This window comes from Platalea leucorodia, assembly GCF_965183815.1.
Source record: "Platalea leucorodia genome assembly, chromosome: 6".
Lineage (NCBI taxonomy): Eukaryota > Metazoa > Chordata > Aves > Pelecaniformes > Threskiornithidae > Platalea > Platalea leucorodia.
In genome coordinates, this window is record NC_138828.1 from 76,393,686 (window position 1) to 76,421,560 (window position 27,875).

The 27,875-nt window shown below is 37.7% G+C and overlaps 1 protein-coding gene across 17 annotated transcripts in view; it reads right to left on the reverse strand.

Annotated features, from left to right (window-relative positions):
* ADD1 (adducin 1) overlaps positions 1–27,875 on the reverse strand; it is a 66,357-nt gene that overhangs the window by 33,606 nt on the left and 4,876 nt on the right. Inside the window, exon 2 of one of the 17 annotated variants that reach the window (XM_082316340.1) lies at positions 11,957–12,192. The exons of the other annotated variants lie outside the window; for them this stretch is intronic. The gene's annotated coding sequence lies outside the window, so the exon portion shown is untranslated. The remainder of the gene's footprint in view (positions 1–11,956; positions 12,193–27,875) is intronic. 17 annotated transcript variants of the gene reach the window in all.

Genomic DNA, 27,875 nt, shown 5'->3' on the forward strand with positions numbered 1-27,875 from the left:
CAAGACACTTGAGGACTGAATTCAGTGGTTTTGTTTTGGTTTAGTTTGTTTTGGTTTTGTTTTTTTGCTTAAAAAGTTAAAGCAAACAATTAAAAGAATATTGCATAAATCAGAATTTAAATCATTACAGAAAATAGGATATTACACAGGTTCATTAATATGAAGAATCAACCCCACCAAAACATGCTCAGATTGCAAACACATTTCTGGAAACAAACTCAGAAATACTGACTCTACAACCTGAGGCGCGCTTTTCACAAATACATTCATTTTAGGTTCATTCAACAACATGCACTTCACTACATTAGCATGTGGTTTTTGGAATCTGGAAAGCTCACACACACAAACACAACCCCCACCCACTGGCCAGGGTTCATTTCAGTTTTACATGTTGTAATCAGCAATTGCATGTATCTACTAGAAAGGCTGAAAACTCAGCTGGTATTGCTCATACACAAATCCTTCTTTCACTCACAAGAATCCCTCTGTGTAACATTATCCCAGTTTTCTGGGCACAACATTATAACCTTCATTCCAAAACCCTTTTTAAAAGTTTTTTGTTGTTGTTGTTTGGTTGGTTTTGTTTTGGTTTTTTTTTTTTTTTTTTTTTAAGCCTTCCACTGACAAGCAACCAGTTCAATAAAGCCACCCTTGCAACACCTTGAGACTCAAACCTCCGATTCCTGATCAGCTGACATATCAAATTACAATTAAGCTTTTTCAGAAAAGATTTTTTTTTTTGCATATCGTACATGATTAAACAAAACGTCACTAACACAAACTGCACTTCACTGAACCGTAATAAGAATATTTAACTCTGAATGGCTTTCTAGTTCAGCAAACTGCAATTGTTTACATTATACACAAAATATGCAAGGTTGAAATCCCTTGCCATCGTGACATTTAGCAACTTCACTAAGAAAATGAGCCGAGAAAAATTAGTAGGTCTTTTCCTGGCGGTGAAAGTATAGATAAAGAGAATAAAGTAGCAGAATCTAGCTCCCTGTCCCAGTAAGGCGAAACAGGCTAACTTCAATAATACTGATTTAGATTCCAGGTTCACACAGTAAGGAGAACCCTGAAATAAACAGTTAATTTCATTGTGCATCTTTAGTTTTGCAAGGATTAGTACCACTAAAATCTGCTGATATTATCACGTCATTGTAATTCTTTTTGCTATGTAGTAGCAAAGATTGTATATATCTTCATTTAAGTAATGATTAACCTTCTACATGTTATAACTAGTAAATTTTGATATACATCTATTCTTTTACTATTTTTAGATTTTTCTTAGTGACTCCTCTTAAACTGTACTTGCTTGTGGATTTTAATCTGATTAGGAATTTACTTGCATATTTGTTAGCCAAAACCACCTCAGATGTGGATACACACAGAAAAGGCAAGTTACATACATTATTTTGAAATGCAGGTTATGTTAAAATCATTGCAGTGAAGAAAACTGTCTGCTTCAAGAATTCAGAATTAGCAGATCACATCCTCTTTAATTCTTACATCAGAAAACAAGTTTCAAAACTCAACTGGTTTCTTATTTCAGAATGAACAAATCACTGAACTGAGACAGTTGAACACAACGAGCAAAAGAAAAGTATTTTCCTTGACTCTGCAGAAGAGGATACTACTATCAAAATCTATGTTAGCACTTAAGACGCTCGAGTTTTAGATGCTCAGTGATTTCCACCCACTGAGTTGCTAAATAAACACACACAGACACCTCTGCGCTGTTTAAAGTATTTAATTTTAAACCGATCAGTTTAGGCTTTAAAAGTCATGGTCAGATTTTTTTCTTTTCTTTTAAGTAAGCACATAAACACATCTTTATTATGATAACTTCTTTTAATTACTAGCTTTTACTAGTTTTCCTCCACCCAGGAAGAATTATAGGGTATAGCAAGAAGAAATAATGCTTTTATCTGCATGGAAAACCGTTTAAAGTATTAGACTTAGAAAGTTTTAAGCAAGTGAAGTTATAGCAAAGGAGCCACCTCTCCTTTGGCAGCTTCAGATCCCTAACACACCCCCTTTAAGTTCTCTTCCTCATCACACCCTCCAGCCTGCACCATCTGCCAGTTCACATCCCAAAAATGCTTTCGAAGGCCCACTACCACTTTCCACAACCCCTCTTCTGACCTCTGTTAGCTATCCTAATGCCTCTACATCCAGGTTTTTGTTAAAAAAATAACAGTTTGCAGATCCAAACCTATGGCTTACTCTCTTACAAAAATAGCTCACTTGACCCAATCGAAGTCTGAACTTCACCACCCTCTGCTTACCACAAGGTATGGGAGATTTTAGAAACAGCACAAGGGCAAGACCACAAATAAAGACAAACCGAACTGCCCAAGTAGTTCAAAATTTATACTGCATTCTGTTAGGCGTAGCCCCAAACATGTATTTACTTCAAAGCAAAGCATGGGAAAACCATCAAGTTCGCCCTTACCGCCACCAGCAGGGAACAATGGCCGGCTCCTGCTTGCCGAAGCATTCAACCTCCAGAACATATTGGAATTTTTGAACATATTTCATATAAATAACACATTTTTACTTCAATAAAGTGTAATGCTGCATCTTGTGCATATGTGTATGTGCAGTCTTATTTAAAGAAAAGTGTAGACACATCTGCAAACATAATTTTGCATTTAATTATTTACACTAATTCCATCTCACTTTCAGAGTACCAAAAGCCATTTCCAAATTAATTACCTACATAATTACTTCTCTTCACTGTTTCTTACTCACACTGGAAAGAAGCTGGTCCCTAACAGCCTGCACAGGCAACATTAAAATGGGATCACACTGTCTTGCCAAAGTTGTATTATTCCTTGACCCAAGTATAAGATGGCATTCAAGAAGATCCTGGGAAGCTATTACTGCTTCACCACTAGGTAGTGGCAATAATTTAACAGGAAATTCCATGTTTAACATTAAGCGAGCATTTTATATCAAAGGTTAAATATGAGTTTCATAGCTCAGTTTTGTAGATACCCAAAATTAATGGCATCTCCCCCCCAAGGTCTAGTAATTAACTGTTTTATCATAACTGTAATAGTAATTGTTTATTTTAATGGCTGCGAGCTACTGATGATAAAGGTATTGACTGCTGAATTAGAAACAGGTGTGTTTGACAACATTTGGCACAAGCCATTGAAATTTATTTATGAATTTCCTCCAAAGACCCTTTGGGAGTAAGGCATGATGAACTCTCCAGTAAGAGCTTCAGTAATACGGATACAGATAAATAAAAGGAATCTGAACAGTTAAGCTGAACACGCACTGTGGAATGGCCAACGGTTCCATAAACTGCAAAGTCACACTGAAAATTCACAACAGGCTGCCCACACAGTAGAAAGAAAAATGAAGACCATCCTAACACCCACAACTCCACTACAGACAGTTCCTCTCCGATGTAATGTACTACAGCCCCTAAGCAAGATAAGCTATAATGTCAAAAGGACTTTTTGCCATGATAAGTGTTTTTATGCAAGAGCCTGTTCTAACACAACTATGTCAGAAAAAGCCACACCCTTAACTGAAAAAGCCGTGGCTGGAAAATGCAACTGCATAAAAAGCCCTTCTCTCCGAAGCAGCTATTTTCAAATATAAAGAGACAACCAGAGGGAACAGAAACTATTACCAGGGAGGGTGTCATAAAATCCAAATCACACCTTACAGTAACTGAAGCAATTAGATCCATTCTTCTAATACGTATGTACGTATAAACAGTAGAAATTTCAATAAACCACCACATGAAATGAGAGCCACCAAGCCAACTCATAGCATATCATATTTATCACAAGGCACGCGTATGTGTATGCAAGTACCATAAACAGGTTGTTCATTAAATAAAGTTTTTGTCAGGAAACGAGCTTTATAAAATTTATAGCGCATTTACAGATACTGAGCACTGTTTACAAAAAACATTCTGAAATTAGTATTAATATTTTGGGTTACTTTTATCTTTCAAAATCCTCTTCCTCCCCATCCTCTTCTAACCCAAGAGAGTTTCGTCACAGGATTCACCTAAGAGGAAGTGGTGTTACAGAGTTCAATTTAAACAAAAGAAGAAAGTTTTAGAACAGGAATGCCATAACATTGTTCACGTTAACATCCAGAAGAAGAAAAAACTCAGTTTTTAAACAGCTTACATCCCTCACTATTCAAACTGGAGGATTAGATGATGGTCATATAGTTAAATAAATTTAAACAGGTAAGGAAGTGAATAATACCCAATAAGAATCTACAATAACTTAAGGGCACATAAAAAACCCAAACTTAAATCTAAAAAAATTATATAAAATAATTTTAAAAAAACAGCGGATTTGGGCTGGGATCTCATTGCAGTTAATAAACATATTGAAAACTTTAATATTAAACTCATTTCAATACCTGGAACTTGGGACAGATCTGGCAGTTTATAGGTTCAGTGTTTCTCACCTGAATCATCGTCATGAATATTACGGGAACCCTGAGAAGATTTAAAATGTCTCACAAAATGTACACTAGCAGGGACCAGCTAACTACTGGAGGAAATTAATTTTTGCAGTCACTTAAAGGTTGGTTTGGTTTTGCAATAACTTGTAATGGGTTATTTTTCACTCCTCCACACCCAGAGGAAATTGTTTTCACTAAGGCTGCAGTCAATGGGATTTGACCTAATCTAAAGACTCACTGCCACCTGACGGAGAGCACCTCTTCACACCAATGCAACTTTAAGTATGCTGAGGCCAATCCAGAATAAAAATACACTCCAAGAAGCAGGAAGGAGGTTGTGACAAGAAGACAAGGGAACCTAAAAGACTTCTAAAAATTTAAAATACACTGCCAACTCTAAGATACCACATGCAAAAAAAAAAAACCAAAAAAACCCAACCCATACAGTTTGGTTTTTCTTTTTTTAAGTTTAGAAGAGTTATCTGATCAAAACTTAACCAAAATCAAGTCATTTCAAAGAGGGGAAAAAAAACAAAACAAAACAAACAAACCCTGCCCTCTTCCTGGTAGCTTATAATCTCTCTGTGCAAACTAACATGCGAGCAAAACATCTGTATGGGACACCTTGTGTCAAATTTGCAAAGTAAATGAGCAGCACACTTCTCAGCTGTCGATACAATCCCAGACACTAGCAACAAAGATTGAGGGTACCCATTTCCAGAATGGATAGCTTCTGAGACCTATTTTGACAACAATATAGTAATTTGCTTTGCATCTATTTTTTTCTGACAGTTCTTTCAACAAGTTATTTCCTCTCACACCAGAACTACGCCACTAAGTCTAACAGAGGTGAAAACAGATTTGACAAGAAATTACTGGGAAAGGGACAAGGGGGTAGCAAAACAAATTAAAATAAAATAACTTGTTTTCTTTACTGTTGTGCAATCAGCAATCTTTGAGGAGTAAAAGTTACTGAAAAGGCTCATATAAGTGACAAGTCAGGCAGTGTGCTGGCAGAGGGAGGGAAGGGAGCTTTATTTTGGATGCAAACAGAAAAGGAGAGGGAAAGCATAGAGAAAAAGACAGAGTAGCTTTATGGCCCAGGAAAGGGAGTCAGGGGGAGTGTGGAAAGCTACAGAGCTGAAATCAGAGGAAGAGGAAGGGAAAGGGCCAGGCAGCACCGGGGCGGTGCAGCACTGCGGGCAGCAAGAAACCCCAGAGGTAACTGAGCCACTGTGAACAGACTGAGTTTGCGTGAAAACTGAGTTGGTGGGGAGACTGCAAGGAAGCAGAACATCCATCTACAGAATTAAGGTTTCATTATCACTTGGTATCTGCAAAAAAAACTGTTTATAAATTTGCACTATTACCACTTCACTCAATATTCTGGTACTTTATGTATTTTTTCCAATTTTCCTTTAGTTTAGAATAACATTTGCCAAACTTGCGCCTTAAAAAATTAGTATAACTTTGTAATAGGGAAATTATTTATGATTTGCACTACAATTTCCATCATTTTCAGTGAGAACATTTTGGCACCAATGACACTGGATTTGTTCTTGCCATTTCAAATGTTTCCTACTGAACTTTTAAAAGGAAAAGCTGGCACTATCTTAGGAAGTCTAAGAACAAAGACAGTAAATCATGACTGTACTACTTACTAGACAGTGTACTTAACATCACGAACAATTATATTCTTATTTAGCAAATGTTCCTAGCTCACGCATCTTCAAAATTTCCTCTGTTCTTTGTTTTCAAACAGGAAGAGACCATTTCACGAACAAGAAGAGTTATTTATTTTGTACTGAATGCAGGCACCAGCATCATGCTTATTAACAGAGATGCTGCAAGTTAAATACTGGAGTCAAAATTTGAAGAAATCAAACAAAAAGTTTATCTGACCAAAAATACTGCATTTTATATCTGTAATATCATGCCTTAGTATGTACGATGGCAGTTCAAGAAACAAACCATGTTAGAGAACAAGGAAAAGAAAAAAAAATTAGACCAAGTCACAAAAACTTCCTCAAAATGCATCTACTTTGTCAGCAATTATTTCCTATTTTCACCTTCTCCAAAACACCGAAATCAGAAGCCTAGCACAGTGGGCTGTGAGTGATCACAAGGTTAAATTACAGAACTGGCAAAAAATTCATTTGTGCAAACTTGAGGCCTCAAACCACACAAAACAATGAGCCTTTATATCAGTTTTTAAGACACAGTATTACTTTTCTACTGAAGGACATCAACATTTCTTATCATATTATTTCCAATACTTACATTAAATAAAAAATGTCTTAAAATGGTTAAGAACAAAGTAGAAACTGGCTTCAAATTAGACCTGAAATTCCAACTACTTATGAAGGGCAAGAATCTATGTAACAGAACTGTCAAAGCAGCAGTTGCTGTAGGCCTTTTACAAAAAAACAAACCCCTCAAAACCAATGCTCCCCCCCCCCAACAATAAAAAACCCAACAGCTTGGAAAGCAAGAAGAATCTTAAGAAACAAAACTTCAAAAAGTACTTTTGGTAACCTGGTAATAATCAGGTTTTCTAGGCTGCTGTGTTAAGAGAACATTTGAGAACCACATGTAAAGCACAGCGGTAACTAAGTCAGGTTGTAAAACAACATAATTGTTGTCTAACTTTACTGAATCCAAATGAAGCAGGTGATTGGGAAAAACCAGCATGGATTTACCAAAAGCAAATCATGCCAAACTAACCTGATCACCTACTACAACAAAACAACATTTTTGTCAACATAGGGAGAGCAGTAGATATCGTTTACTTGGACTTCAGCAAAGCATTTGACTGTTTCCCACAGCCAAAGCTGTTTCCTGCAGCCTTCTCCTGGACAAACTGGCAACGTACAGATTGGATGGGTGGCCTGCGAGATGGGCAGGAAACTGGCATGTTTTTTACTCAGGCTGGCAGCCCGTCACAAGTGGGGTCCCCCCAGGGACCAATACCGGGCCGCACACTGTTCAACATCTTCCTAAATGATCTGGGCGATGGGATTGAGAGCACCGTCACCAGGGTTGCTGATGACACCAAACTGGGTGGGGAGGTGGACGCATCAGAAGGGGAGGCCATCTTACAGCGACCAGGACAGGCTGGAGGAGTGAGCTAGCCAGAACAGCATGGAGTTTAACAGACACAAGCACAAGGTCCCGCAGCTGGGACAACACGACCGAAGAGCCCAGTGCAGGCTGGGATCTGTGTGGCTGGGGAGCAGCCTTGCTGAAAGGGACCTGGGGGACCTGGTGGGCAACAAGCTGACCAGGAGTCCACAGTGCACTGCTGCGGCAACGAAGGCAAATCAGATCCTGGGCTGCATCCGCAGGGACATTACTAGCAAAGAGAGATGTGATCATACGAATCTACCAAGCACTTGTCAGGCCACACCTGGAGTACTGTGCCCAGTTCTGGTCTCCACAATTCAAGAAAGGACACAGACAGACTGGAGAGGGTCCAAAGGAGGGCCATGAAGATGATCAAATGCTGTAGAACCTGCTCTATAAGGAAAGGCTGAAGTAGGTAGGTCCTTTGTCCCAGGAGAAGAGAAGGCTTGGGGGGACCTCATCACAGTTTTCCAGTACTTAAAGGGTGGCTACAAAAAGGATGGAGGCTCTCTTTTCACAAGGAGCCACATGGAGAGGACAACGGGCAACAGGTACAAGTTGCACCAGGAGAGGTTTCACCTTGATATAAGAAAGAAAATTTTTTACACTGAGAACAATCAATCACTGGAACGACCTCCCCAGGGACGTGGTGGAGTCCCCATCAACCGGAGGTTTTTAAGCTGCGACTGGGCAGGGTGTTAGATCATCTCATCTAGGCTCCCTTTCCCATGACACATTGGCCCCGATGATCTTTCGGGATCCCTCCCAGCCCAGGCTATTCTATGTTCCATGATTCTATATAGCATAAGCCCACCTAAAATTTAAGCTAGAATTTGGCTGGGCAGATTCAGTTGGAATATTGTTCAAATACAGCTGTCTAAATTCTGCAGAAGTTTCAATATATATGGCTCAGAATACATAATTCAGTCCCTGCAAACAGAATAGAGGAGAAGCCAGCAGTAAACTACACTAGAAGCCAAGATACAGAAAGGCAACTTCCCTCCTTTTAATAAAGGATTTGAAAGACCCAAAGCATCAAACTTTTAGAACCAGTAATCATTCACCTCCCCTCCCTGACCTGGAAAAGCACTGTATCCCAGAGATCAGACTCTGCAGGAAGCTGGGAATGAGGCACAAGGAGGAACAGGACAGCATACCGCATTACTCCTCCCCTCAGCAACTGGCACCAGCCACGCTGGAAGGTACGGTTGCAGCCTAGGCTCGCCATTGGTACCATTTTTATGTTAGACCCTCTCTAACATTATTTATTAATTTATGTTAAAAAGATGAATTTTCCAACAAACAGCTCATTCCAAGCTAATTAAAAATAGGAAGAAATCCCAATCTAAAAATGGGACTAGGAATAAGATTAAAAAGGGAATGACTCTTGAAACTGTTAACTTGTATCTCCTATTGACCAGGTCCCTGATTTCTTCCCGGTCCTAGCCTTTTAACTTCCCTTTGCCTCTTTAGATCATTTCCTTTTCCGATTTTCCTGCTAAGCAGTTTACACGACAAACAACAGAACAGCTCTTTCTAGCCTCCAAGAATTTGCTAAAGACTAATAGTTTCAAACCAACTTATCAACATGAAAATTACCTTGCTTTCACTTCTTTGACTCAGTAACTTAATCTACTTGTTCCTTTCGCTTTCTATACAGCGTTTCTGGAAACGTTCAGTGCATAAGTTCATGAAAGACTAAGGATAGCAATAGCAAAAATCATAATATAAGATGTCACACTGTTCATATAACAGAAAGAACCTCTCTACTTAAGTATCTTAAACCATAGACACCTTAAGCTTTTCTTCTGAAACTCTAAGAGCTTCACAAATGTATCAGAAAACTTGCATGCAAATGAGAAAACAGGAATGTCACCAGGCACAATGTGAAAGTATGGATTCTGCAAACTATCACACATTTTTCCACTGCCTCTTACCAGAGGAGCACCAATGGTCACAGGTGGTAATGGCACTTTTCCTTTTCACTGCTTTGGTGGCTATTAGCCCCCAAAATAACTCCTTACAGTTCAGTGAAAAACATGGGCTTTAGTGTTACAGTTCAGAGCAGTATCATGATTTTCAGATAAATTTATTTTATGAAGTTGCTCCAACATTGAGACTGAAACTGAATTTGCTGCACATTGAACCTGGACTTAAAGAGCCTCCCAAATGAGTCTTCGTAATTACACTGCCAAATACCACAGAAGTTGGTTTGCCTGAAATTTTATTTCAGAAACCTGAATTCCAATTAAAAGAAGTTTCTCAAGTACCAACCACAAAGAATTACATAATTAATAGTGTAATATTACAAAACTCAATTTAACACAACTAATGCAAAGAAATACAACTGGAGACAAAAAGTAAGCCAGAATTACTCAGTGTTGAAAAGGCAAGATTGGAACAGAATTCAGGAGCTGTCATAGATCGCTACGTAGGAATAGCAAAGATTATGCTGTGGTCATGTGGTCTACTGTAAAGTAAAATAAAACAAAGAGTATCAAGTAGCAAAATTATCTTCCCTAATTTTGAGGGCAAAAAAAAAAATGCTACTAGATTATTATTTCTGGTTTGCATGTACACGCTAAAAAAAAAAAAAAAAAAAAAAAGACAGACATGAAATATCAGAGTCCGAGGACAAGCTACAAAAATGATCCAGAGGATAGAAGACTAACTTGTAGAGATTAGTAGTTTGATCTATTCATTTAACCAGAAAGGTTAACTGGTCACAGAGGTGAAGGGGCCTTTCAGTCCTGCTAACAGAAGTACGCAGAGATTTAACACTTGGGAGTGAATATCAGACACATTTGGCCTCGAATAGAAATGGAAGTTTCCTAACCATATACACAAGATACCGAGTCAGTAACTTCACTTTGAAAAATCTTTATAAAACGTAAGTTTTAATCCAGCTTCCAGAATACCTTCTACTATCTGTCTGCACTGAGATCAGAGTCCTGTCTGCTTCTGAAATCTACGAACCTGCCCTTCCTTCTTAGGCTTTGGGAAAAATAAGTTCCCACATGCACAATATGCTCATGTTATTTGCAGCTTCCAAAGCACTTCTAGTATTCTAGCGCTTTTTTTTTTTTTTTTTTTTTTTTAAATAGCACCTTCCTCTGCTCTGGTAGGTTGGTGACAGCTGGAGACTGAATGTCAGACAGAAGGCACAAGTACTCAGAGACGGTACCAAAAATCCTCCTTAATCCTTCTCCTGCGCTCAGGTCAAACTGATCAGATTTGCAATTAGGACAAATTTTCCCTCAGGTCAGGTATGATAACTCCTGCTATGTTTTAATGATCTTCTGCAGCACGCATGAAGTGCAAATCTCCTCTCCAAATCATTCAGTCGTACCTTACCTGAGAAATTTCAGTGACAAAAAACTACAAAAGTTCCCAAACACCTTGGCTTGTCTCCCTGGCTTCTTCGGTGCATTCAGCAGTTTAGTCCACTGAAACTGAATTGCTTAGGTTAATGGTTTTTAAAGTTAAGTTTAACAGCCTGTAGAATAAAAAGGGTTCCACTAGAGAGGTGGTCTCTCTATGCCTTATCGACAAAACTATAAAATTTGTTGAACAGAAAACATTGGTGACGAGTATTTTTTCCAGCCTGCTTTATTGCTACATTAAGTTTCATCACTGATGTCACAGACTCAGCTACAGATGCCACTCAGTACTACACAAGAATGAGTCAAGTCACTAATTTTCATTTTCGTCCTCTAATTGTACAGAAAGTATTGAGGCCAAGACAATGTAAAATTCAAATATTTTTCCACTATTAATATTCATGGATGGTGGAGACAGTACCAGAGAACAAATGCACATTTATTTTTGCCATCAGGGTCATGATTCCATACAAATGAAGAGGTTTAACCCAAATACTGCTTATTTTTAGGTTTCTGTGAACCCACATGCACTTCCCAAGCCTCATGCCAAACACACCAATAAGCCAGTGCCCTCAGATTTTTGACGACAGGTCAAATCAGATCACCAGCTTTCCAAGGGCAGGGCCCCAGCTTTATCCAACAAGTATTTAGAAAGCTTGAGACAAACTGATCAGCACGTCTGACCCAAAAATGAACACCAGCCTTAAACTGCAGTCATGAAAGCTGCTAGACTTTTAAATTCCAACACCAAATTTGTGGAAAACACAAATGCACACATCAGTTTCCCAAAGAAAGAGCCAAAATTGACCGAAGCAAAATTAGATGTTTAATTTGCCAATGTAATAAATTAAGAAAATTTCCATAATTTTCACATACACGCATTTGAAATCATATTTTCCTAGGAAACAACACACTTAAAGTCATGAAAGTCCCCAAATGCCTTAGCAGTACTCCACACAGTCCCCAGAAGGAAAGCCATCTGCTTACATAGAGGTGGCACTTACCCAAGAAGAGTCTACTGCTGCTTCACAGAATAGCAAGTTCAGGGAGATGCGCAGTGGTTGCACCAGTGGCTTTAGACGGAAACGAGAACTAGGTCAGGACCTACGATCGAGGACAAGGTTTTACCACTGTCCACTGGAAACTTGGGGATGCTTCTGACACAACAGGTCAAGAGGAGGAGCACACACAGCACAGGCTCTTCCCACAGCATCGGAGAGGCTGTAGCACTGCATGAGAACTGTGGAGTTCATAGGCAGCATTACCAGAAGGCCAACGACTCCAGAGCTCATTTGAATGCAGGACACAGTACAAGTTGTCTCAAGGAAAATCACACACATGCTCTAGGTACAAAGACGAGAGGAAGGAGAAGCTTTCTTCTTCCCTCAAGATTTTCTTTTGACCTCAAGGTTCAGCAAAATATGCAAAATGAACAAGGCCCCCCCACTATGCAACACGACCGCAGTAGCATTGTTTCACTTTTCCTGTAAAGTTTTATAAGCAATATTTTCTGATGGTACTACCTATCCAGTGCTATCTTTTTTTTAAATAAAGGAGAGTGGACATTCTAAAATTAGACATGAAAATCTACCTTTATTAAAGTGTTTGTTAGGGCTTTCCAAAAGGTTGTACCAGATCAGTGTCTGGGAAAAAACAAACAAGCAGAAAGACCCCACCCACATACCCAATGCTATCACAGATATAAAAAAAACAAAAAAAAATTATTTTTAAAATTTAAATTGTCTTTAATGTTCACCACTGTTGAAGCCACTCAGAATTTATGCTTTCAAAAAGTGCTGTGAATACCAAAAGCTCCTACAAATGACAGAAGAAATTAAAACTCATTTTTTAACAGTAACGTAGATACTTCCCTGATACTTTAAAAATGCAAGAAATGTCAGTAACTTTAAGTATTCACATCTAAAATATTAGTGTCATGATGCATAAAGGATCAACTGAAATGCTGCACTGCATAGGCAAAGTGGCCCCATTTTGGCCAGGATCCAGTTATTTTCATGTAGCCTGAATAGGGAGAGATGAGATTTCTGAAACGCGCTGGCAATGAACAGAACAATGTCATTTAACCCTTTGAACTACTCTCCAAAATAACTTCTTCCAGAACAGCTGGATGACATTTTGTATCTTTACTTTTTTACAGAGGAGAGAAAAGTAGTTAAAGTCTTTTTCGCTCAGTTACACATAAGTAGTAAAAACACTGCCCTAGACCTGTTAAAGCTACGATTTCACTTTATGCAAGCATGAAAGCTATTTTATGGGTTTGACTGGGTTTGTTGTTTTGGTTTTGTTTTTTTTTTTTTTTTTTTTTTTTTTAAAGTTAATTCAGTTTAAATGCTGAAACATCTCTCAACCTAGAATGAACGATCTGTTGACTTACTCATTTGGGTACTATCCTCTGGAACAGAAGACTTCCTGGGACAAAACCTTAAACTGATCAAATACAAAAAAACCAAAGACCTGGTCATTTTAGTTTTAAATATAACTGCATTCACAATGTTAGAGCAAATTTAAGTGCACTGTATTCCAAGGGTTCAAGTCAGCCATAGAAATTATGACAGACTGTAAAGGAGACCTCCACACTTTGCAGTCCGAGTACGCGAACCCCGCAGGTCAGTGACAGTGAAGGTGGCATGCCCAGCGTCCCTCCCAGTTGCCTACGGACATGTACGAACAAAGATGCTGAGGCACTGCTTCTCAGTCTCGCCTCTAGTATGGAAAAGACCATACCTAAAGAAAAGTTTTCCATTTACTATTACTGTTCATTGAGAAGCTGAAACTGGAATGTTTGAAGAGGGGACTAGGAAAAGAAAGACTCTGTAGGGTGTTTCACCACACGACGTCCAAATGTAGAGACTAGACATATTGGAGTTAAATAAGTAAATAAAGAAGTTTTTGTTTTTTAATCAAGGAAGTCTACCAAGAAACTGGAATTCTAAAAATCAAGCACATGAATTATCAGATTCTGCTTTACAGTTTATTCTGATTGTGTAAACAGAGCTTAGGGATTTATAAGAGAGTTCTACAAAAAAGACTGCAAAATCAAAATACTTTAGTTCAACTTCTTCATTCACCCGAAATTATTAAACCTTAATAACAGCTCTTACACACCCTGATTTGGAGAGAAGACATTCTTATTGAAACAAGGGCAAACTAAAAGTTCATAAGCATACCAGTTTTGCTTTCCAGGCTGAAATAAAGTATTAGTAAGTTCCTTACATATCACAATAAAGGAACAATGTCACTAATGTTAGATTCTACTAAATGATATCTATTTTTCTTATGCTAAGCCATCCCGTTCATTAACTCTTCTTGTGTTGTTCTGAGCTCCTGCTCTGAGGTATACAGTCTTGGGGAGGGGAAAAAAGAAAAAAAAAAAAAAACAAAACACACTAACTTGCCTATCTATCAACACTGATAATTAGTTCTCAGAGAATTTGACACACACATTCTCCCCCCCTTTTTTTTTTTAAAAGACCTTTACTTCATTATGCAATTTTTATCTGAATCAGAGGCACACTAAAACTGTCTTTTTTTTTATACGATATCCCATTTTTGTTGATGGATTTGTTAGGCAATGACATCATAAATCTTAAGTATGCTCTGGCAGCATTTGCTGCTACCCAAAATTATGTAATAAACTTCAATAATAAAATTCAAGAATTATGTGAATTTCTTTATGTTTTTCAGGAAATGAAAGTTTAAGCATTTAGTGTAGCTGCTCCAAAAGATTATGAAATCACAAAAAAGAAGGATGAAGAGGCTAAGTAACAGAGTGTGCCACCACCTGGCAACAGAGCCACACGGAAAACTTACTGTTTCTTGATTAATTCATTATTAATATACCTATAACTTTAGAGATCCTACCGCAAATGCCCCACAAGAAAAAAATCCTGCATTATTATGAGACTGGTTGGTTGAGATTTTTGAGGTGGAACTAACCTGAATATTCATGACTAGATGCATGAATTCAGCCATTATTTTCTGGCAGAGAAACCAAGTAACTCAGAAATAGTTGCACTGATTACAGAGCATGCAGGCATTATGCTGGAACCAGCAAGTTTGATATGTAAGCAGCATAAATGTTGTTGATGGCTGTGTTACCAGTTTGAGCTAGGAAAGAGTGAATCAAAGTACATAAATGAGGTAGAGGCTACTACGAAGACTGGAGACTTCAAGTAGGCTTCAATCAGGCAGATGAAGGCAGTAGAGATGTTGAATTTTTCACAAATTTGTCATTCATGTTCAGCTGAGGCTTTTCTAGGTGGCACCCCCAGTTCTTTTATAACACTTCCCAGTTTTAATGGGGGAAGGAGGGAAGGACGGAAATCCGGATAAATTACGAGACCAATTTAGTCTCGTGACACTTTTGTCTCTGTAGAATTGGACAGAATTCTAAAAGCCTGTATGCAGGAGGAAACAAATATCTTTGGAGAATGCAAGCCTAAGTATTAATTTTGACGTAAACCTTCCATGTGAGATTTTATACTGCACTCGCACATGAAAACAGCTTTGAAATGTGAGCCTCACATATATATCATCATCCTATTTCCAAATTAGACAGCTAACAGCCAGGGTTATTCAAACTCAAAAAACTCCTTTACATGGTGGTTAATCAGGCACTTTTAAGTCCTTCAGATAGATGAAAAATTTTAGGAAGACAAATTGGTTTACACCATCCTTCATCCACTCTACATTGAAAATTTCTGAACAGCGCTTAAAATACATGCCCTATAAAACAGATATTAACGCTATCTTCATAGAAGTCTTAGAAGTGACAGTAAGACAAAGTTCATCCCATTACACAGTTCCCAAATCCAAGAGCATTCTCTTTTCTGTCTCTCAGAGTGCTCCTGACAACTTTAATCTACAGATTAAAGATATATAAACTCTGGAAAAAAGTCTTACTGGAACTCATCTTCCTGTATTAGTTTGTTGCTTGTTCCATGTTAGGAACTAGTATGTCAAGAAACCCCCATGAACTCTATTTTAGGAGCAACTCATTTCTGTTTTTCTTTTTCCCAGGGGAGTGTGAATGTGCTCCCCACCCCAAAATTATGCAGTCATGTTTCCTACTTCTGGGTAAACCTCAAGGGTCAAGCACACCCACACTGCAACAGATGAAACACCATGAGAAAACCGTCTTCCTGATCATGCTGTCTCCCTCGTCAGGCAAGTATTGCACAACTGGATATGGCTGCATGCATTAACATTATGCAAACCCAGGACTTAGCCTCCAGCTGAGATTCTCATTGTTTCCACCTGACAGTGGCAAAAAGATGTTATTTAGTTTGCTCTACAGGGTTTCAGAATTACATCTGGGGAGAAATGCAGTAGTCCAGTTTCTCCAGTCACTGTAAATCATGCGAACACAATGTTTAATGGCCATTTTAGCGAAGTTACTTTCAGAATCACAAACACAATTGTCTACAGCAGCCCAGACATCAACATTTTGGGAACCATGGCCATTCTCACGCTTACTACTAGGCCTATTTCTTAATTTCTTAACCAGGACCATTCTAGTCTCCAGATGGCTACATTATTCAACTGAAGATTCAACAGAATAAAGAAGAACGCACAAAACACAGAAGGATGTGCACAAACCATAACGTAAATATTCTGTTTGCATTCAGGAGGACAAGGACTAACCCAAGCCTGATACTCGCTCAATTACTAGAATGGCTGTAGAGCCTCGCACACCACAATCTAGTTAATTAACAGAACAACTTGTGCTCTGCTGTTACAAAGTAGGCCCATTCACAAAGGCTGCCATCACTGAAGGGGTCAAGCTGGCTGCATTTACATTATGGGTCTGGTTCCAGCCATCCAGTCTGATACCCCAGACGACAGACAGCTCTCCCTCCTGCTCTCCCACACATCCAGCTTGGAGAGAACCAGTCCCAAGCACACAAGTCCTCTCTCAAAGTTCAGCCCCAAACATTAGGTAAAGACAGAGGAGCACACGTGCCCTGAGAAGTCGGAGTATCCGAAGGTCCCAATAGTTTTGCATGGCTATAATGTTTTACAAAACGGAACTAAAACCATTATTAAAACCAAAAGAACAAAACTGAAATCATGCTTCTGGGTGTTCTGCGCTTACTGAATTCAAGTCCCAAGGTAAAACATGAAAGGCTTCTGTTCTACACATCCCCATGCTTTCAGATTAAACTGGACACTATCCGTCCATAAAGATTAACATCTTTAGGCAAGGACTATTTTAGTTGACAAACATTTGAAGATTAATAGTAAAAAAACAATGTTTCTACACATCTGTCTTATTATTGGTTGTCTAAAAACAACCACTGACTATCATACTGTCTTTATTATTGATTTTTACTCGGATCCCTATCCGAGAGATTCCTCTTCTATCCATGGACAAAATGTCCTCCATTTTTCAACTTTACCACTACCAATAGCTAGAAAACTTGTAAAAACACGGTACACCTGCTTATGTTTGTCCAGAGACCTTTCCCCACTGTGTTCTAAAAACCACACCTAGCCAGCGTTGGTCTTATAATCCCAGAAACAGAAATTTAAGTTAAAGTAATGAACATCAACTGATTTGACACAACTACGTATCCTTGGAGTCAGACAGGAGCCTGAATAATCCACACAGCACTGTCAAAGTACTTTTATTCTTGACTCAAGTTGTAAAATGAACTCTTTCTAGAAACCCTACTGACACTATTTTATTGCTGAAATAGGTATGTACAGTTCTTTCAAGTTCATTGAAAGGCTACTGGCATCAGAAATTGCAAAACACAGTGGCATGCACGCAGTATTCAAAGCTAGAATTCTAAACCCAGCTTTTACAGCGATTTCCCAAACAGCATGTAGCTGGATACATGCCAGCAGGTTCTGCCCATGTGACGTCCAACTGATCTCAACAAAACCTCAGAAGTTGGTAAGCAGCTCTCCAAGGAGATGGGCAAAACAACTGTGTGAAATGAAAACAGTAATCACTTGCATTAGAGCTGTACCGTGGTATTTGTTTTTACAACAGTATTATTTCGTATGTAGAAACATCAACTCTTTAAGTATTTGTTTCCATATTTTGTAAGCATATCATGCTTTCTCAGGAGGACAGTATTCTTTTCAAACTCTACCTTGACAGTTATTCCCACACGGTGCTTGCCACATGGCTGAGCCTCCACAACTGGTTGTGTGGTCATGCTGTGAGCTGGATAACAGGCTAGTGTAGGTAACTTGTAAACAAGCCCCCCCCATCCAAACCTGCAATCAGATTTGTCAACAGAAGCTCCTGCCCTTAAGGGATTTCAATAGGATCTAACATGTCCACATACTTAAAAGCATATTAGGCCACAAGCAATTTCCACTTTGTTGGAGTTGTTCAGTAACAAAGCATCCAATGAAGCTTATGAAATCCAACAGAAAATCTACAAAAATGTATTCTATAGGGCCACATGATAAATTACATTTACTATCCCACTTTTAACATTAAAATGTTACCTTTCTATGCATATCCAGACACCGATACATTCTACCATGTCTCTCCCAGAAGTCCCCACACAAGACATATGCAGTCTATATAGGCCATTCAACTTCAGCTACCCTGGAGCCAGAAATTCATAGCTTCAGACTGTATTTTTTTTTTTAACCAAAACAAGTCTGAATATTCTAATGCTCAAATATTAAGCATGATGCTTATTTAGTCAACTGCCCTGACTTCGTAAGGAAGATATTCTGTAGTATTCTCTTTTGTATACAGAGTTTCTGTAAAAAACATTTGGGGTTTTACAAGCAAACGCCAAAACTTTGTCTGAAAGGGAAAAATTGTCAAACTAGTGGTTTAACTCTTCAAATATCCTGATTAACCATGGCCAGTGGGCAATTTTAAGAACAGTATAACACACACTCATTTGCAGTGTTTTATTGATTTATGCTTTACACCATAAAAAAAAAAAATGACCTACATTTCAACATTCCTCGTATAACTGATATAGAATGTGTAATCTTACTTTGCACTGCGCTAAACTCTTGACCGTAACAATACCTCGTAGCAGCAAGTCCCATGGGCTAATACAGAATGTGACTTTTTAAAAACAGTGTTTTAAACATATTACGTGTTTAAATCCTGGAGAAAAAAAAAAAAATCCTGGAGAAATCCTGTGTAATGTAATCCAGATTTGTAAAATTGTTTCTGACCTTACAGTATCAATTTATTTTTCTCATCTGTCTTCTCTAAACTAAACCAACATCAACTTTCCCTCCTGCCTCATGCTTGCCCACTATTTCCTTTCCTACCAGTACCAGACCCTATTACAGAATTTCAGAGATCTATCAGCTGACAACGAACAGGAAATACTTTAAATAAGATTTTTTTCCCCTTTTATCTCATGCACCTTTATGAACATCTCTAAAAATCAGATGGTTTTATGAAGATGTTCAATGATACACAATAGCAATATAACTCACTAACTTAAATTATTCTTATTTATGAGTCTGTTATCACCCTTATCCCTGATCTTTCTCTATGTTATCTTCAAGTTCCTTGCTCTCCTCCAGTCTCAAGCAACCTATACAAGACTGTTACCTCAAATTCAATTTCTTTCAGTTTTCTAGATCTTTAATAATATAGGAAGAAATTAATGGTAACAAAAGCTGAACAGCCCATTATCTAGTCATTGTACTGTATCTCCTTGCTGCAAATTTGTTCTGTGCAGATGCAACTGTCTCCACCAACTACTCCTCAACATTTTTCACAGGGAAATGAATCTAATCCAACACGTCTTGGAAAGGACTCACTCACTCTTCTTTGGGGGGGAGAGGGGGAAGTAAGATTTTTCTGATTTATCCTCCAAAGATCAAACTGCATGTCAATGTGCATCTTCACTTTATAAGACAGTTTAGATTTTATGTGTTTATGAGGCACAGTGCCAACATGAAAAATATACCTTTAGGAACACTTACTAAAAAAAAAAAAAAGTGTGTCATGAGCTAACATGATGCAGTATTTTCAAAAAAAGTTAACAGACATGACTCTCATATGAAATAAGAAACCAAAATGCCAGATGTGAATATTCTGCTGAAAATATAAATTACTCCAACTTTGCATCCCTCTCAGAAGTAGCTATAGCATAGGCCACATCTGCAGGAGATACTATTCTAGACCACATAATAAAAGATTATTTCAATTTAAGACAACTGAGCAATACTCAGCTTCAATTTTGACAGATAAATGAATTAAAAAAAAATAAAATCTAAAAATACATAGAAAGCCAGAAAGCTTTTTCTTCTCTCCAATGTTTAATAGCATATTTTCAGTTAACAACCAAATTACCTGGTTCACCAGAAGGGGGAAACTGATAAGCTTTCAGTGTCATATTCATAAAGCAAATTAGAAAAAACAGAAATGCTTGGCTTTTCAGTAATTATTTCTATTATTTCTATCACTCCAAGGTAATAACATTATTTACTTTAATCTGACACTTTTTCAGTTACCATGACAAATCCTGTACAGTCTAGTTGAAAACCATACTTTAAGAACAAAAAGGTCAAGATAATAAACTTTTACAATTTTCCTACTGCCTGTACATTCTTTCAAAATACCAGTATTCCTAAATATATTTGCATTGCAAGAGCTTTAAGATTACATCTGCTAAGTCATCCACTCTTTGGAGACCATTGCCAGTTTGAGACTTAAACAGGATTTTTTTTCTTTTAATACATGAGACTGTCTCTGCTTCACACATATGTAACAGTAAATGACAAGATAGAATGTCTAAATAATAAAAGCCAATTAAATACAATTTAGTCAATATTCATATAATAGCAAACACTTCCACAAGCTCTAAAGTATTAACTGTTCTTTCGAAATTATATATATAACCGTAAAGCACTTTTCACCAAAAATTCCACTTTGGGAAGTAACTTAGCTAACATTAACACCTAAACATGCGCAAAGTGCCATTTAAGTCACTGATGTTATGCCTATGTATTTACCATTAATATTAATCATTATGTGTGAATACAGCAATTTAAGAGAGCAAGATCTAGTCCTCAGTCTTCTACATTAGTTCTGAAAACATTAAAATACTGTTAAACTTGTGAATAAAGAAAACACACCCCCTTTAAAGCACACAGATAGGGCTATACACTGCTTTGGCAATTATTTGTAGCTAAAATCAACAGGAAATTCAACTAACAGCTGAAGGGAAGTCAATAATGCACATTAAGCACAGTCAGGAAGGAACCTTTCAAACATCATTAAACTTCTATCCTGTCCTAACCAAACTACTTTCCATGCTTGAACTTCCTTCCAAAAATGAAGCTTTCTAGATGAACATTTATAAAAAAACATAGGTAAGGTAGAGTTTGAGAATAGAAAAATATAAAGCAGATACTGTATTTCTGCCTCTGTTTCTGTTTGTATAAGAAAACCACATCCAGTAACTTACACTACTGATAGAGATTAAACAATTGCACAAATGAGCATTTACAAGTTCCCTCCTGGATCTGAAACACCTCAGCAGGAATTAAAGCATGATTTAGCATGTTATAACAATTAAATAAATTAGAAAAATATTGTAACCTCAGGCAACATTAATTCCTCAATTTGCCAATTAGTGTCTTTCTGCCAGGGAGAAGGCAGCAGAACCCTTTTCTTTGTCAAGTCTCCTTTAAAACCTTAAAAAACCTTTAAAAATCTTATATTATGCAGAGATATGGGAGTGTCTCATTAGTGCAAACACAAGCACAATGCTTCCTCAAAAATTTACCTTCCAAGCTTATTAGAGGGACAGAGTCTTAGGGCAATATACAGGAACGGCAGGGCAATACACAGCAACATGGTATACAGGGTTTTCACCACATCAACCCTTCAGCTTGCACCAGTTTTGGTGTTTTTGTGGTTTTTTTTGTTGTTGTTGTTGTTTTTTTTTTTTTTTTGTTTTTTTTTTTAAACAGCTCAAAGGAGAATTCTCAGAGATATGAAGACAATGATGTAGTTGTGCACATGTTGTGGGCAGCTTCCTGCAATCACACAGGACAGCACGAGAAGAAAACAATACAGAGCTCATCATTCAATCTGTTAAGTTATTCTGTGTTGATTTGGGGTTTTGTAATGCAAAACATAATATACATCCACTACATAAGATACAACGTAGCATATTACATAAAACAGTATTTAAAACATCCTACTTGTCTAACATTTATTACCCCTTTATATAAGCATTTACATACCTCAGAATGCAACTGGTCTCTTGGTCCAAGAAACAGACCACCTATGGACTTACTGGTCTCTGGGCAGTATCTGGTCAAGGTACTGTATCATATTTGACTAACGAGACAGGAATCATGGGAACAAATGGATATTCTGGGTCAAGGAGTTCAAATCCCAAGGTATTGTGGAAAACTACATGTTATATCCCCTCCTCCCCCTTATATAAGCTTACCAGCTCCATCTTAAAGACAGTCTTATTCCACTACTCCTAAGGGAAGGCTGTTGCAGACTTCTATGCCTCGGTTGCTTAGGAACCATCTTTTCTAATTTCCAGACTAGGTTTATTCTTGGATAGTTTATACCCATTTGTTCTCATACCTCAAGCTTAAGAAGCTCTTTTTACCCACCTGTGTTGTTTCACTCATATTTTTATGAAGAGCAACCTCTTTAATGCTTTGTTTTCCCAGATCAAACAAGACATGCCGAGTCCCCCTCACGGAGCAAATTCTCCATTCCCTCAGTCATTCTAGGAACCAGTCCCTGTACCTCTTCCAGTCCAAATGCCCTTTTTACTTGATGGCGGGTGGTAGGAATTAAACACAATATTCCAGATAAGCTTTCACCAGCACCAGAAAAAGTCAACACCAGCCACTTCTTTAAAGGAAAATATTAGTAGGGCAATAACAGTATACTCATTATCCTAATACTTTTCACAGTTGCTAACTTCGATAGGTTAGTCATCCTGAAGTGTTAGAAGATCATCTCCATTTTTTTAATGCTATTAAATATGACTCCGTTTTCTACTGGACACGTCCTAAGGTCTTAACTTCGTTCTGTGCAAAACTTTCTTTTGTATTGATGATACTTGACATCTGATGAGAAAACACGAGATTGGCATAAGAAGTAGGAATGCACCAATGTTTTTAATGAAAATACTAAATCTTGAAACTGACCCTTGACAAGTTCCACTACTAACATATTCCCAATACATCATCTTCTGGTCATCCGGTTCTATCCATACTCAACACATCCTGTCACCATTTTAAAAACAATTTTCACAGAAACGTCACCCTAGTTTTTACATGAATCATATTACACATTATATGACTCCTAAGTTAAAAGAGGTCAACTCTAACCATGTATCCTCTCCAAGAGGCCAGGTATCTTATAAAAAGAGCCGTTCGATTTCTCTGACAAAGTCTTCCTCTGTTAAGAGCTATATCACTTCATACCCCGTTTTCCTCTTACCTCCATATAGAATAGCTTCTCTTTCTAAATTTAAACAAATCCCTGAATATTAAGGTCACATTAATGATGCAATAACTATCCTGAACTACCATTTTCTCTAAACATGGTCACTACTTTTGCTGCTCTCCAGCCATCCAATACCCTACTGCCTTGACATTTAATAACAATTCTTGCAACTGAGTCTCTAATTACACAGACCACCTACTTCAAAATTCCAGAGTAAATATTACATAGTCCCACTGATCTGCACCCTGGAAGTTCAACTTTATCTTTATGGAAATAATTTTTATAACTTCACTTCAGCAAGACCTATTTGCCAGTGTGCTTGTGTTCAAAACCGTCCTCACTGAAAATTAAGGCACACTTTTCATGTAGTCTTTCACCTGTATCTAAATTATTTTTAGACTTATTTAATTGTCCCCATGCTTCCTTACAAGACAGGTGATCAGTCTTTTTCAGGTTTTCTGCTTACTCCTGATGCTTCTCTTCAATTTGCTATTAACATTGTTGGATCTTGCATCTCCACTTTTTTGCTTATTAAAAAAAAAAAATATCAAAGCTTGGTAAGAGCACAAATATTTTATACAGTTGCCAGAATTATCTGCGTTTATTGCTGTATCAGAAGTTCAGCCATACCAGAAGTAGCTGAAAGCACCTCATCACATCAGCCCTGAATATTGCTGTAAAACTGGATTTGCAAGAACCTTTGGATGCTAAGCTAAACTATGGCCTTTACAATTTGAACGTTCACTTCTATAATGACAATTATTAACAGCTTTTCATGACACAGAGAGAGGTTTGGGTCTTTTTTTGCTTTAGTTGGGCCTCAGAGCTAGAAAAAGAGAAAGCAAGTTAAGGCTGCTTAATTTCAGCTTCACCTCAGATGTTACATCCAAATGAAAAAAAAAGCAACAACAAAACCTGTATTATCAATATTTTGGTTTGAGAACACACTGCACAGCTATTACAAAACTTACTTGAAGGAAAAAAAAAGTCTGCAGAAACAAGGTTCAAATTTAGGATTACTATAGCAACAGAGAGGAGGGAGGGGAAAATTACCAGATTACACTCTCGGCTCATCAAATCCTTGAAAAAATAAATTTAGATTTGAGTTTCAGTCAAATGAACTCAATTTATCCTATTCATTAATGATTAACACATCAAATTAAGGATTAAATTGAACAAGCAAAAACTGTAGTACAAGAAGTAAAGTAGCAAATACAAAATTTTAGACTGAATGACCTAATCTTTTCCTTCTACCGTTAAATATTTGGTACCACAACAGGTCTTCAATAACTGATAACGAATAGAGTATTATTTAGGCAGGTGTCTAGTTCTGATTAAAGGTCTGCAAAGAAAAAGAGGCATTCGAAATCTTCCTCATACTTAATTAAGTGACTCCAGTAACCACATTACTGAAGACGTGCAATAATGTGCCCCCATTTGACTTGGAGGTGTAATGAATTTCTGAAAATATAGTTCAGTTATTACAGAACTAACATATTTCAACAACATATGTGAACACAGTAATGACTTAATGCCCTGAAAACCAGGGAATGCAGAAATAAGCTTAAGCTCTTCAAAAAGGCGACATTATGAAAAACAAACCCAGGATATCCTAAGTAACTAATTACTCACATCTCTTCATTCTGCAATCTTTAGCATTCTTTGTATTTTGGGGTTGTTTTAATAAATGCTCAAAAATAATTAGCATAATGGACACTATCTCAGTATCAATAAAAACCATACTTATGTTAATGACTGAAAAAAAGTAAGAAAAATAGTAGTCTCAGTCTTTTTGGGAGACCAGCTATTGCAATACTTTAGCCTACTCCCATTAGATAGGATCCCAAACCCATTAAACACGCAGCTGAAGCGGCAAATGCTGCTACAAAGGTTTTTCACATTGTGAGCTTTGCTTGAGGGATGGGTAGAGGGGTGTCTCCCCACTTTAGTGGTAAGTATTGACCCATAAAGACTCTAAGCCTCAGGCAACTTTTCCACCAGCCAGACTGTTCAATTAACAAGGCTGCCCTTATAATTTGCAAGACTGCCTAAGTCCAGCTTTTCTGGCTGACATTCAGAATTTAACCACGCTTCCCAGCCTTCTGTTCACCACTTCTGGCTTTCGTTGACCGGCTGCCAAAATGCTCTTTATTTTCTGGTGGCTGGGCAGGCCAGAGGACAGTTTGAGAGACTACCTTCCTCCAATTTGTGCAGCAAACTGTTCACTGTGTTCTCTGCTCTTGGCTTCTCCCCAGGTTGCTGCAATGAGGGAAAACTGGAGGATACCAGAAGGACTACCATTCCACAACTCTGAAGCAAGGGTACAGGCATCTTAACTGGGGTTTCCTTGCCCTTAAATCAACATCTCCGTTAACAGACCGAGTCAAAGAAAGTGTCCTAGATCAACAATAAAGACTATGGCAGATCCAGAAGTGGACATCCCACCTGTCAAAATCCTTAGCCTATGCTGCAATCACAAACATCCTCTCTTTCCAGGTGAGAGGCAGGAAGCTCAGTATAAGACGATCCACATAACTCAGCAGCACCAGGATTAGCGCAGGTTCTAAAGCAGATTGAAGTAAAGCAGGAAAAACATACAGGCAGACATTCAGTTGCAAGTAGCAGCAATCAAAGAGAACAACAGGATGGCCCTCTCTGAGTCCAAGGCACAGAAGTCCACCACGTTTCCCTGACACATAAAAGACGTAATAGCTTTCCCTTAGATTAAGCATATATATTTTATCTCCCTCTCCATCCAAACCACGTCTGATTCACTTGCTTTGGGAAAGCTCTAAAGAATTTACTAACTTTTTACCTAAATCCCTACATGAGCAAACAGGGAAAAAAAAAAAAAAGATTCATTTCATATGTACAGTTGAGAGCTAAGCAGACATCTAGAGATCATTATTAATTTATTTTTCCTGCCTATTAATAGATTCCAAAATAATTTAATACTGCACTGCAAATGTTCTACATAACCAAATAAATTTTTACTGTGTACTTCTGGCCACCAACACTTTATGAAAAATAAATTACAAAAACAAACACCACTTTCCTGACATGTTCATCCTTAATTCACTCATAGAAGATATAAAATTGTTCTGAAATGCTTCCAGGCTATTATTATTACCAGAAATGGATAGAATTTCTTTGAAATTATCAGGATATCTTTGAAAACTCACTATCTAATAAATTTTACTTTAAGTCCAAGGGAGGGGAAAGAAAAAAAGCCACCAAAACCCCCACACCTTGCTATATACACTAGTAGGCTTAAAAATTACATCCACAGTAAGGAAAGAAAATTTACTTTGGAATCAAAATAGAATCTGGTGCTTTACACTGAATCTGCTATTCAAATCATATGGAAACTTGAAGTGACATTTAAAAATAAAGCAACACTTTAGCTGAGTAGAATTTTATCCAAAAATAATGAAAAAACTTTCCAGTAACTGAAAGCACGTAGAGAAAGATGACAGTACTAATGAAACATGACTTCCTAGCAAATGAAGTCTCCTACGCTTCACTATTTATCCTTTTTTATCCCAAGTCCTTATGTTTCCCTCTACAGCCTGTGTGAGTCCATCCTTGCTCCTCCCTTCACCCGAGCACTGGTCCACCCAGGTTGCCCATGCAAGTGGCAAAATATACAACTGGTTCGGAGCTACCCATGCCCTGACTGGCAGGCAGGGCCGTAATGGCTACACAGCCGGATGCTCCTGCTTCTCAAAACAAATCAGGATCCATGCCCCTCTCTTAGTCGGGGCACAAGTTTGGCAACCAGATTATGTATTACTGGCAGAAACTTTGTATGTTTGAAGTCATCATTTTCCTGTTACGCTTAGCTGAACGTAGCTAATAGGTTCACAAGTTGAACAGAAAAATAAAGTAAGTCCCTTTAACTTTGGAATACTTTAAGCTGTGTTGATTCACGATCACTATGCAAAGCTATGTTAGACAAGATTTTTTGTAGGAAAAAAAACCCAAGTATGCTGCCTCTCTGAGCTAATGCACAACAGTAGCAATGTCTTATTTTGCTAAATTTTAGATGGAATGGATGTTTCACATGCATACATACTTTATAGATTTTCATCAATATTTTGTAGTAACAATACCTAAAGAAATTGTTTCATCTGTTAAAAGAAAACTAAACTCAAAAGTATGTGACCCCCACAGTCACAACACAGGAACAGCAAATTTATGCTCAGTAGTATATAACAAAAAAGACAAAATAAAAAACAACCAACCAAAAAAACCACAAAAGACAATCTTCATGGGTCAAGGTTTTCCCAGACACTTGCTGGTTTAATCTGGCATTAGCTATAATAAAGCTGAAATAGTGTATCAGACCTCTCAAGATTCAAGACCTGAAACAATATCGATAAAAAAACAGATAAAAAGCACCACAACAAGAATTTGAAATTTATAAATACAAAAAGAAAACAAACCCAAAATAAACTAAAATAAGTTTCTAT